The sequence below is a fragment of the Cervus elaphus genome, chromosome 13 (assembly GCF_910594005.1).
Source record: "Cervus elaphus chromosome 13, mCerEla1.1, whole genome shotgun sequence".
Taxonomy (NCBI): domain Eukaryota; kingdom Metazoa; phylum Chordata; class Mammalia; order Artiodactyla; family Cervidae; genus Cervus; species Cervus elaphus.
The window spans coordinates 16,432,697-16,447,050 of NC_057827.1; positions in this window are offsets into that span (position 1 = coordinate 16,432,697).

Consider the following 14,354-nt stretch of genomic DNA (forward strand, 5'->3'; position numbering starts at 1 on the left):
GGGACTCTCAAGAGTCTTCTACAATACCACAGTTCAAAAGCATCAATTCTGCTGTGCTCAACTTTCTTCATAGTCCAACTCTCACATCCATACATGCTGCTGCTGCTGCTAAGTCGCTTCAATTGTGTCCGACTCTGTGCGACCCCATAGACGGCAGCCCACCAGGCTCCCCCGTCCCTGGGATTCTCCAGGCAAGAACACTGGAGTGGGTTGCCATTTCCTTCTCCAATGCGTGAAAGTGAAAAGTGAAAGTGAAGTCGCTCAGTTGTGTCTGACTCTTCGTGACCCCATGGACTTGCAGCCTACCAGGCTCCTCCACCCATGGGATTTTCCAGGCAAGGGTACTGGAGTGAGTTGCCATTGCCTTCTCAGACATCCATACATGACTACTGGAAAAACCATAGCTTTGACTAGATAGACCTTTGTTGGCAAAGTAAGGTCTCCTCTTTTTAACATGCTGTCAAGTTTGGTCATAATTTTCCTTCCAAGGAGTAAGCATCTTTTAATTTCAAGGCTGCAGTCACCAAGTGCATTGATTGTGATCCCCAAAAAATAAAGTCAGCCACTGTTTCCCCATCTATTTGCCATGAAGTGATGGGACCAGATGCCATGATCTCAGTTTTCTGAATACTGAGCTTTAAGCCAACTTTTTCACTCTCCTCCTTCACTTTAGTTCTTCACTTTCTGCCATAAGGGTGGTGTCATCTGCATATCTGAAGTTATTGATATTTCTCCTGGCAATCTTGATTCCAGCTTGTGCTTCATCCAGCCGAGCATTTCTCATGATGTACTCTGCATATAAGTTAAATAAATAGGGTGACAATATACAACCTTGACAAACATCTAGGTAAATCTTGTGAAGTCGCTAGGCAGAGATTTCAGAGATTACGAGTAAAAATTCCTTAAAAAAACTAAGCTAATGAGAAAGGGAAGAGATTGTCAACAAAATCTGAATTAGTCAGCTAGGGAGCCCACTTCATGTCAGCCACTGGACTCAATGCCTTCAGAATTCCAAAGGGAGAATTATTGTGAAACCAGCACTGACCTATAACCTTTGGACCCTGGACAAATGTGAATGCTAAATAAATACATTTTCAGAAGGTAAAGGGCTCAAATACTTTCTCTTCTGCATATTCTTTCTTAGAAAGCATTTCTAGATGTAGTTCAGCATAAGAAAGAGAAGCACATGGAGCCCAGGAACCTGTAGGTATGACCCAAGAGAGTTAGGAAGGTTTGTCTCTGGTAGGAGGGGGTGGGAGGTGTGGGAGGACAAGGCAGGTGTGGGTGGGTGGGACAGTGCTGGTTCTAATTCTAATGTTAAATACAGAGGACCCCTCCTGTGTATTTAACAGACTGAAGTTACCAGAACAAGAAATCCAGGCAAGTAGTTGAAAGGATTAGAGAAAAATAAGTTCATATATAACCTGGAATTACTTCACAGTGTAGAAATTTACATATTAAAGATAGATTATTCTAAATTAGCAAAAAAAAAAGTATCATTTCTAATAATGATTAAAAAATACCGTGCACTTTTCCAAATTGCTTAAATAGCTGGCGTCTCTTTCCCTTACTCCCTCTCTCCCCTGCTCTACTCTTTATGTGCATGAAATTGCTAGTGTTTATCCACACAAAAATCCCTACTTTTTAAATTTTAATCCACACAGAAATCCAAGGCACAGTGAAATTATCTGCCTTCAGTTCACACAGCTAGGAAGTTAACTTTTCTCTTGGTCCAACATTAAAAACAAATCCTCCAGGATACTAAGTGTATGCCAACAGTGAACCCTTCATTCATCAAGTACTAAAATGCAAAACTGCACAGACTCACCTTTGTGGCAAATGATGACTAACGTAGTCCTTCACGTCAGTGTGACAAACCTATTAAAATGTGATGAATTCCTCAGGCGAACGCTTCTCATTAGCCTGACCCGTTGTCTATTTGCTGAAAAGCATATGTGCATTCCCAAATGTGCACACCTAATACCTCTTCGGCAGACTGAGTTCTCTGCAACTCACTGATATTAATAGAAAACAGACTCAGAGATCAAGGTCAGAAAGAAAAGAAAATCTACTAGTTGCCATTGCTGTTTTTAGGTTTCAGCAGATTCAAATCTGCCTCTGCAACTCACAACTTAATTGGTATTTCTATTATTATACAATTTCTAGCTTTATGGTTTCTAGTTCTGACATAATCATTTCCTAGTGTGAGTTAGAAGGAATTTGACTTTAAATATACTATTAATTTAAATATACTATTAATATGATGATCAATTACTTCAATCTAATCATGGCCCAAATCCAGAGAGGAAAATTCCCCAAACCAATCAGTTTAAATTTTAGTTTTAAGCTGCTTTTTGACAGCTTATTCCAAAAGAATTATGTAATTATGATTGCCAACTTGTGATTTTTTGAATTTATAGGAGACAAGTCTAACATGGATAATTGAAACTGAGAATTGGGGAACTATGAACCCAAATGACATCTAATGGTTAGTTTCAATGTCCACTTTCATTGAACACTGAGGCAGTATTGTTACATAACCAGATTGGCTAATCCCACACTAAGAGCTTAAAATAATGCAAACAGTTTATGCCCTGTGCCATTGTTCAGGTTCTGTTCCTAAATATTTCATCCTGTTGCTCTAGTGGAGAAACTGCATTTGGGTCTATTGCAATTTTGCATTCAATATTTCAACAATTAGCATTAGTGATCATGTCAGGAATTAGAGTTTGGAAGTTTGGCTCTTACTCCACCAAGATAAGCTTCCTTTTCAGGCCCTACTGAGGCAGGAGATACATGGGCCCCAGGCTGAACACTTTCCCCCAGGGGACAGAACCTCCAAAATAGCAGAAGCTCCATCAAAGCAGGATGATGAAGGAGGCTGGGCCCTGCCCAGGTAAGAGATGAAGAACTACTTATTTCTCATTCTCGAAGTTAAGGAGACCTCCCCGACTACACATGTCTAGAAAGGTTCCTCAGAGGTTAGAAAGGGGGGAAGGGCATCACCTGTCACTTCATAGTAAGTGATGTCAACTACCCATGAGCCTCTTTACCAGAATCCATCTTGGCTAAGAGATACATGCGCACACATGAGAACTTCCTGAGGTATACCAAAGACGGCCTCAAGACCAGACAAATCAAAATGATTGGCCAAAGGAAACTCAGAAGAAATGCCCCATGAGACTCTAAGTCCGCCTTTGTGTCTATCTACACGTACTATACTCTTTTCCTCCTAATAAACACTTCACTGGTTTCACTACTTCCCATGTCTGTGGGAATTTTTTTCTGTAAAGCCAAGGAGCCAGGACCCTGTTGCTGGTCTAGTGGATAGGATTTGGTGCTCTCACCGCCATGACCTGGCCTTAATCTCTGACCGAGAACTAGAAGCCTCGCTTCAAGCTGCTGCAGGCCAAGGCCACCTGATTTCACAACCATGTAAAAGAATTTCTTTTCTGCTAAATTGTTAAATTTAGGGCAGATTTATCTCCCTTCCATCCTTTCCCTCTGGAGCTGAGTATTCATTAGTCATGAGGCTCCTTAATGGAATTTTATGATGAAAAATGCTGTTGTTTAGTCACTAAGTCATATCCAACTCTTTTGCGACCCCATGGACTATAGCCCACCAGGCTCCTCTGTCCATGGGACTTCCCAGGCAAGAATATTGAAGTGGGTAGCCATTTTCTTCTCCAGGGAATCTTCCCGACCCAGAGGTCAAGCGTGCACCTCCCGCATTGGCAAGTGGGTTCTTTACCACTGAGCCAACAGGGAAGCCCTATGATGGAGAACACCTTTGAGATAAATAAATGCCCATGACTCTCTATAGAGCCTAATTATTACTAATAATAGAGTTTTATATTAAAGTTTATTAAAGGGCAGATTCAGGTCAAGAACATGGACTTTCTGATTCCTAGTTTGATGTTCTTTATATCAATTCATGCTGCATTTGGGCCATTAGTAAGGATGTTGTTCCATTATCCACGGGATGTGGGTTTTCTTCACACACTATTGTTTTTCAGTGATACTCTGAGTAAATTAAGAATGTGTTCATGTGTATATGTGTACATGCATGTGTAAATGTACAGGTATAACAAGTATAAGAAATTCTGTTTTGAAAATAAGTATACATGATAGAATCTCCAAGAAAAAAAATAGAAATGTACTCTTACCCAAACTGGTTAATTTAGATTAGAAAACTTTAGTGGATATGATAGGCAGATTAATGGCACATCATGAATATCTACATCCTGATGCTTTTGAACTGTGGTGTTGGAGAAGACTCTTGAGAGTCCCTTGGACTGCAAGGAGATCCAACCAGTCCCTCCTAAAGGAGATCAGTGGGTGTTCATTGGTCCTGGGTGATATTGAAGCCGAAACTGCAACAATTTGGCCACCTGATACAAAGAGATGACTCATTTGAAAAGACCCTGATGCTGGGAAAAATTGAGGGCAGGAGGAGAAGGGGATGAGAGAGGATGAGATGGTTGGATGGCATCACTGACTCAATGGACATGGGTTTGGGTGGACTCTGGGAGTTGGTGATGGACAGGGAGGCCTGGTGTGCTGCAATTCATGGGGTCGCAAAGAGTTGGACGTGACTGACTGACTGAACTGAACTGAACATCTCTAGAACCTGCAAATATGTTAGACTACATGGCAAGGAATTTAAGATTGCAAATGTCATTAAGTCACTAATTAACTGGCCTGAAATATGGAGATTTTCCCAGATTATCCAAGTGGGGCCAAAAAATTTACAAGAGTGAGTCCCTAAGAATAGGAGAAGGACTTGGAAAACACATCAAGAAAAGGTGGCAGAGTGAGAAAAACCATTCCCAACATTGCTAGCTTCAGAGATGGAGGAAGGGGAACTTCCTTGGTGGTCCAGTGATGAAGTCTTCACCTTCCAATGCAGGGGGTGTGGATTCAATCCCTGGTCAGGAGCTAAAAACCCCACTTGCCTGGAGGCCAAAAAGTCAAAACATAAAATGGAACCAATATTGTAACAAATTCAATGAAGACTTTAAACTAGGTCCACATTTTAAAAATCTTTAAAAAGAAGGATGCAAGAAGGGGTGCAGGAGCCACAATGCAGGAGTGGCTTTTAGCAGCTGGAAAAGGCAAGGAAAGAATCCATCCCTAGAGGCTCCAGAAGGAACTCAGCCCTGCTGAGCCCTTGACTTCAGCCCAAGTGAGATCATTTCAAACTCCCAGCCTCCAGAACTGTAAGATAAGTTTGTATTACTTTAAGCCACTAAATTTATGGTCATTTGTTACTGCAGTCACAGAAACTAATACAAGAGGACTCTCTTCAATGCAATTCGGCTTTTTTAACCTAGAGAGGAGACACTACACTGAAATTAAACCTCACTGAATACTTCAGCTTATCAGTCAGACTCTGATTTTTTAATAATTCCAGGAGACTTTACACTTCCAGACATTCTCACTCTGTTATTCTTTTAACTGATGGTAAAGGAAGGGAGAAAAATAGTCTGGGGTGTAGCGTTTAGCCAATTTTCATCAAAATGCTTATCTCTCTAAATAGTTGTTTTCCTAATTCAGCTAATGTGTTATGGAACTTCAGTAATGTGTATTTTCTGTTACATATGAGATTTGGATATCTACAACATTAGAATACACAATATGAAAGCAGTTGTTTATCATTTCTTGCATATTTGCATCATCTTCCCTCGTATTGTAACAACTGGCTATTATAAAGAAGATGAAAGTGATTCTTTGTTTTCTCAGATTCCTCTTTTCTTTCATTATAACAAGTACTCAAACTTCCTGCTTTTACATAATTTAATGCATGATGATTAAGTTTACTAGAGCTTTACATTTTTTAAATTGTGAAAACTGGGTAAAGTATTTTGAACAGCCCTCCAACAATTGTTTAGTCATTAAGTCATGTCCAACTCTTTGCAACCCCATGAACTAACCCTCCAGGCTCCTCTGTCCATGGGGTTTCCTAGGCAACAATACTGGAATGGATTGCCATTTCTTCTCCAGTGGATTTTCCTGATTCTGGGATCAAACCCATATCTCCTAGTCCCCTGCATTGGCAGGCAGATTCTTTACCACTCTGCTATCTCTACTCAGCGTATACAAGTCTATTAAGGTATTATGTACACTAGGGAACATGCCAGAAAGGAATTTTTTCTTAATGAGAAAAAGAAATATAGATATAGATATATAGATAGATCTTTACACATATATGTAGCATACATATAGATACACAGATGTATGTATATATGTGGAAGATTACATATTTTTAATCTATAGACAGATATAATTTTCTCAAATCATTTCATAAAGACATGCAGAAAAACTATAATAGTATAACCAAAACTCACACAAAACATGTCATCCAAACTAGATTATGTGACATCCTCAAGAACCCCAAAATATAAACAAGTGAAGACAAACTACTGATAGTTTCAAAACCTACGTAGGCTCAACAGAGGAGGCATGGGTATCTGATGGACCTGACATCAAAAGAACATCCAAATAGATACCCTGAGACATAGGGCAGGCAGTGAAAGGATGGTAACTGAAACTAGGGAAGATTTTGCAAGCTCCAGTTTTGAGGTGAGTACATGATAAACTCTGAGGGAGCTGGAACTGTCTGGGTACTATGAACTCTCCAATCTCAATCTCTCTAATAGAAGAGCTTCCTTCTAGAACAAAATCTGCTAGTGAGTCAGAAACTTCTATGAATGAAAAACAAAATTGAGTGGGACAGAGGCCAATAGGGTGAAAGAAAGAGGTTTAGATTCCAGACATCAGGAGGAGAAGAGGCAGCAGAATTCAAATTGCAGTCACATCTTTTTAATCTCTTTGTAAGGACAATAGCTGCGAAGCTATCCTGACCCATGTCCCCACATAAAAACTTCAGGGCAAATAGTTCTAAGCAAAAGTGAACAATAAGATGTCAATTCACATCAACTTGGAAAAATTAGGCATGATGAACCAACCTTATTTCATACTATATGACAAACTAAATTCTGGATTGACTTTAGACTCAAGGGTGAAGGTAATTCAATAAAGGCTTTCACTGGCAAATCCAGGAGAAAATCTTCTTGGCTTTGGAGTAGAAAAAAATTTCTTAAACAAAATACAGAAAGTACAGATAATTTAAAAAACAGTAAATTATATGACATCAAAATTTAGAATTTCTATCCATTAAAAGATAACACTGACAAGTCATAAAAGACTGAAAAGGCAAGTCTTAAACTGGAAGAACAATGCTCACAATATATATCTTTGACAAATGATTCATATGCAGACTATGCATAAAGAAATTCCACGAAACAGTAAAAGAAAATCAAGATATTTGATTTTAGAAAAAATGGCAAAAGAGTTGAATAGACACTTAACAGAAAAGAATATCTAAATGTCCAAGAATTATATGAAAATTGCCCAACTTCTTTAGGCATTAGGATATGCAAATTAAAACTACAGTGAGCTACAACTGCATACACAGCTGATGGTTAAAACAAAAAGGGTAGAGATACTGTGTTTAAAAGAATATGAAGCCACCAGAACTCTCTCACAATGCTGTTTGTAATGCAAACAGGTACACCTACTTTGGGAAATTGGATGTACCTTCTAGAGCTTGATTTGCATATCCTATGACTCAGTAATTTTACTAGGGTATTTCCAACAGAACCTATATTGACCTGATATTACATTTTGAAATACCCCTAGAAAACCCAACATGTAGAGATTTTTCTAGTAAAACTACTGGACTTCCAAGGAAAAATAGAAAGTCATCTACAAGGAATAATAAATCAGACTGATATCAAACTTTTCAACAGCAACCTCCATGTCAGTAGAAAACAATTATTTAAATATAATAGTAAAAATCAATCAAGTATTAAAAAATAAGACAAAGAGTGAAAAAAAAAAAAAGGTGAATTCTTCTATGACCTGTGAATGAGGAAAACTTCCTTATACGTCTGGAAACAATATGGAAAAAAATAGGTAAAATGATTTTACTAAAAATAAAAACATTAAAACAATTTGTGTGTGTAAATGACAAACTTGGAAAGATATTTTCAACTTATATCACAAATAAAGGGTTAATTGTTGCTGTTGTTGTTTATCAGATGCTAAGTTGTGTCTGACTCTTTGCAAACCCATGAACTGAAGGGTTAATATTCCTGTGTAATTAACTTCTAATAATATTAAAAAAACACCAAAATCTCTATATAAAAACAGGCTAAAGAAATGATCAGACAATTCACAGAAAAATAAATGCAAATAGATATTCAATGTATGAAAAGCATTTCTCACAATGAGAGAAATGCAAATTAAGACTAAACTAAAATAACATTTCTCACTTGTCAGATTGGAAAAATTCAAATTTGTCAATCTTTTAGGATGATGAAATCTGTATGCAGGTCATACATACCTGAGAAATCTGTATGCACGTCAAGAAGCAGCAGTTAGAACTGGACATGGAACAAGAGACTGGTTCCCAATCAGGAAAGGAGAACGTCAAGGCTGTATATTGTCACCCTGCTTATTTAACTTATATGCAGAGGACATCATGAGAAACGCTGGGCTGGAGGAAGCACAAGCTGGAATCAAGATTGCCGGGAGAAATATCAATAACCTCAGATATGCAGATGACACCACCCTTATGGCAGAAAGTGAAGAAGAACTAAAGAGCCTGTTGATGAAAATGAAAGAGGGCAGTGGAAAAGTTGGCTTAAAACTCACCATTCAGAAAATGAAGATCATGGCATCTGGTCCCATCACTTTATGCAAATAAATGGGGAAACAATGGAAACAGTGACAAACTTTATTTTTTGGGGCTCCAAAATCAGGGCAGATGGTGACTGCAGCCATGAAATTAAAAGATGCTTGCTCCTTGGAGGAAAAGCTATGACCAACCTAGACAGCTTATTAAAAAACAGAGACATTACTTTGCCAACAAAGTATGGTTTGTATTTCAAAGCTATGGTTTTTCCAGTAGTCATGATGTATGGATGTGAGAGTTGGACTATAAAGAAAGCTGAGCACCAAAGAATTGATGCTTTTGAACTGTGGTGTTGGAGAAGACTCTTGAGAGTCTCTTGGACTGCAAGGAGATCCAACCAGTCCATCCTAAAGGAGATAAGTCCTGGGTGTTCATTGGAAGGACTGATGCTGAAGCTGAAACTCCAATATTTTGGCCACCTGATGCAAAGAGCTGATCCATTGGAAAAGACCCTGATGCTGGAAAAGATTGAAGGTGAGAGGAGAAGGGGACGACAGAGGATGAGATGGTTGGATGGCATCACCGGCTCAATGGACATGAGTTTGGGTAAACTCCGGGAGTTAGTGATGGACAGGGAGGCCTGGCGTGCTGCGGTTCATGGGGTCGCAAAGAGTCGGACATGACTGAGCAACTGAACTGAACTGAACTAGGATGATGAGCCCAGAGAAAACAAGCATTCTCAAATATTACTTGGGAGAAGGCAAAGTTGAAAAACTGTATAGAAGAATATTTATCAGTAACTAGCAAAATTACATATATATTTATTTTTTTGTCAATTAAACATCTAATAATCTATCTGAAAGAAACACTGATAAAATTACAGATAGCTGTGCAGAACAACTCATTGTAGGGTCATCTGTAAAAGCGTAGATGGGGAAAACAAAATAACTATTACTTGTTATATCTGCAAGTGCAAAACAGAAGAGGATAATATTTATATATTGCAATGGAGTTCTTTCCAGAACATGTTTTTCAGTGTAAAAAGTGAGTTGGATAAAAGTGTTTAGTAGTATACTATTTCTCCAAGAAGGAAGGAGAGGAGCATATGCATGTGTCTCTGTGTGCTTATGTTAAATTTTTTTTTAATCCAACAAATGAGATGGAAAGAGAGAAAAAAAAGTTACTTTGGGGGGAAGGTGATAATACTTTGTTTTGTAGGTTTGACTTCGGAAGAGAGTAACTATTTTACCGATTATAAAACCAAATTAAATTTTAAAAGCAATCCCTAGAAGAAATAAAACAAATTAACTTACATGTGTATCCAGTTGGTGGCATAAATCCAGAGAACTATTCTATGTGACTTAAAGACAATAATTTAAAGAACTACAAAAAACTACATAAATAAATAATTACCTGTAATAATATTATGAGCGGTAGTGCTGGTTTTGTTATTCTGAGACTGCTGTGTTGTGGGATAAAGAGCATGCTTAATTTTGTAATGTTCTAATTTACATTAGGTATAATTGAATCCTGGGATTCTCCATAGAGGGAAATAAGACATGGAAGTAAGATTAAAGAATTGAAGTAAAGACCCTGTAGTTGGAAGTATTAGCATCAATTTATCATGTGCTTTATTTGAAAAATTATTTTCTAGTATTGAAAAAGGCTAGAAACAATGAGAAACTCAGTTGTACTGAGCAATTCTAGTATCCAAAGTGATGCTTAATTTCATGTCATCTGACCGGGCCACAGGCCACCCAGATATTTGATGAAACATTATTTGGGGTGTGATTAATTATTTATTTATTTTTGGCCGTGCTGGGTCTTCATTGCTCTGCACAGGCTTTCTCTAGTTCCAGACAGAGGGGCTACTCTCTAGTTGCGGTGTGTGAGCTTCTCATTGAGGTGGCTTCTTCTATTGAGGAGACCCGGCCCCATGGGGTGCAAACTTCAGTAGTTCTGGCTCCCAGCCTCTAGAGTAGAGGCTCAGAAGTTGTGGTGCATGGGCTGTGTTGCCCCGCAGCAGGTGGAATCTTCCCAGACCAGGGATTGAACCCATGGCCCCTGCATTGGCAGGCAGATTCTTGACCACTGGACCATCAGGGATGTCCTATCTTGGGTGTGTCTCTGTAAGAATGTTTTGAGAAAGATTAACATTTAAAAGTGGTAGACTGTATAAAGTAGACTGTCCTCCCTAAAGTGGATGGACTTCATTTAATCAGTTGAAGGCCTGAATAGAAAAAATAAAAAATAAAAAAAAAAGAACTCTCCCTGAGTAAGGGGCTTCCCTGATAGCTCAGTTGGTAAAGAATCCACCTGCAATGCAGGAGACCCCAGTTGGATTCCTGGATCAGGAAGATTCCCTGGAGAAGGGATAGGCTACTCACTCCAATATTCTGGTCTAGAGAATTCCATGGATTGTATAGTCCATGGGGTTGCAAAGACTGGACACGACTGAGTGACTTTCACTTTCACTTTCCCTGAGTAAGAGAGGATTTTTCCTACTTCAGTGCCTTTGAACTGGAACACGGGCTTTTTTCCTATCTTCAGATTGGACCTGAAACAGTTCTTTCTGGGATTTAAGCCTGCAAGCCTCTGAAGTGGAACTACATTATTGGTCCTCCTGAGTCACCAGCTTGCTCACCCGTGTCACCAGCTGACTCACCCTGAGGATCTGAGACTTATCAGACTCCATAATTGTCTGGACAAATTCTTTATCTTTGCACATGTGGAGCATGTGTGCATGCACACACACACACACACACACATGCATCCTATTGGTTCTGTATCTTGAGAATCCTGGCAAGACACCCAGACTGTGGTCCTGAAATACCATTTCCCACTAAAAAAAACCCCAGCATTTTTGGAGAAATGACTGATTCTAAGGCCTTAGTAAGGTAGCTGCTACTGCTGCTAAGTCACTTCAGTCATGTCCAACTCTGTGCGACCCCACAGATGGCAGCCTACCAGGCTCCCCCGTCCCTGGGATTCTCCAGGCAGGAACACTGGAGTGGGTTGCCATTTCCTTCTCCAATGCATGAAAGTGGAAAGTGAAAGTGAAGTCGCTCAGTCGTGTCCGACTCTTCTCGACCCCATGGACGGCAGTCACTAGGCTCCTCCGTCCATGGGATTCTCCAGGCAAGAGTACTGGAGTGGGGTGCCATTGCCTTCTCCATTAGTAAGGTAGGTGCTGGGTTTAACGTAGTTCATCATATCAAATACCAAGGGAAACTATCAAAAAATATTAAGATCATGTCAAAAAGAAACAGAAGCCAACCTAGATCTCATTGACACTTTGTCTATAAGGATAATAATGGAAATAGAAGGAGAAAAAGTGGAAGCCATGAGAGATTTTATTTTCTTGAGCTCCAAAATCACAGTGGACAGTGACCACAACCATGAAATTAAAAGATGCTTGCTCCTTGGAAGGAAAGCTATGACAATCCTAGACAGCATATTAAAAAGCAGAGACACCATTTTGCTGATGAAGGTCCATCTAGTGAAAGCTATGGTTTTTCTAGTAGTCACTTTTGGATGTGAGAGTTGGACTATAAAGAAGGTTGAGCACCAAATAATTGATGCTTTTGAATTGTAGTACTGGAGAAGACTCCTGAGAGTCCCTTGGACTGCAAGGAGATCCAACCAGTCCATCCTAAAGGAAATCAGTCCTGAATATTCATTGGAAGGAGTGATGCTGAAGCTGAAGCTCCAATACTTTGGCCCCTTGATAAGAAGAGCCTGCTCACTGGAAAAGATCCTAATACTGGGAAAGATTGAAGGCACGAGGAGAAGGGGACAACAGAGGGTGAGACATTTGGATGATATCACCAACTCAGTGGACATGAATTTGAGCAAACTCTGGGAGATATTGGAGGACAGAGGAGCCTGGTGTGCTAAGAGTTGGGCATGACTTAGCAACTGAACAACAATAGGAGAATAAAGGGGAAAAACTTGCATTTCCTATAAAAATCTTACTACTGGATAGTGGAATAGGAGAACAAGGGATTCTGTCACTTGAAGTACAAGCTGATGAATATAGGAGAAACACTAGATGTAAAATATTTCTATATGGCAGTCCCAATGAAGTAATGGATCCAGATTGATTCATTGCTAACATGATATGGCTCTTGATGGCAAAGTACAGCAACTCTATGAAATGGCATCAGGAATCATCAAACCTTATTTTGTGTCTATCAACAGTAATGCTGTCAGCTAGGAAGGTCTGGGAGATCTCACCTTGGCCTATGGTGAGTCCCCATAGACATTTCCAATGTGGTGGCTGGACCAGCCCTTGTGATTTTTATTTTGATTGCAAGATGCCTGCAGACGTCAGGAACAACCATCAGGGAACTTTGAAATAAACAAGATTTATTACTCACAGGTCCTGGAGGGTACACAGCATGCTTGGGGCCATACAACAAGGTCATGGGGAAAGAGAGAAGAGAGAATGGACCTTGAAGTTCTGCCTGTAATGGGGCCAAGGGTGCGGTGTCTAGGGTTTTGCGACTTCACTATTTATTGGTGAATGCAAAACATAAGAGTGGGAATTAAAGTAGAGGGAAGGAAAATCAGAGTCACCAAGAAGGTCAGTTATCTGGGTCCATCAGGACTTTCTAGAAGAAGAACTTCAGGGGTAGGGTGGGCTGGCTCTTTACATAATGGTTAGTTGATAACGTGTCTATTCAAGATCCATGTCTTTGAAGTGGGTGCATTTAACATCAGTCACTTACATTACACCTTGACAATCAAAAAATAAATAAATAACCTAATTGTCAGGCTCTTATACTACACACTATATCTGGGACCCTATGGATTATACAGTCCATGGAATTCTCCAGGCCAGAATACTGGAGTGGGTAGCATTTCCCTTCTCCAGGGGACCTTCCCAACCCAGGGATCGAACCCAGGTCTCCTGCATTGCAGATGGACTCTTCCAGCTGAGCCTCAAGGGAAGCCCATATCTGAGAACATCTCTTCCCAATTACCATCTATAGAGAATAGGAGGACAGAGAACAAGTTAAATGACACCATGAGGATGCAATCATCTAAATTCAGATGATCAGAAAAGTTATAGAGCAAAAGATTAGTTTCTTTAACAAATTGAGAGAAAAATTACAGATTGGAGACATTAAAGCTTAAAGGTGATTTCAGAGACATATGAACAATGAAATGTACCAACTTACTTGGAATCTGATTCAAACTATAAATAAGAATTTTTATTGCAAAGCAATTAATACTAATATTATTCTTCATCTTGAACTCCTCAGCTTGCTTGTAGTACCAAAGAAATAATTTCTCTTATTTTCAACTTTAATACTCCTCTAAAATATACAGGTTAATTAACATATTAATGTAGTCTGTTGCAAGTTACTTTAGATCTCCTTTGGGGAAAGGCCAGACATAAAGTATTAAGTAAATATTCAAAATAAACTAGGGGGTAGTCATAAGGTACACATATGTATAGCTTAATAAATCCTTAGTAAATACTGCCAAAAGTTTTCCAAAGTGATTGAACCAATTTACACTTCTACTAGCAGAGGTTGATAGGAGCTAGGGAGAAATGGGAAGAGAAGCAAGACATTTGGGGCTCCAGGCTTAGGGAGGGTGTGGATTTCAGAACTCCTAGGCAGTGAACCTACTGGGGAGTAGTTTGTGC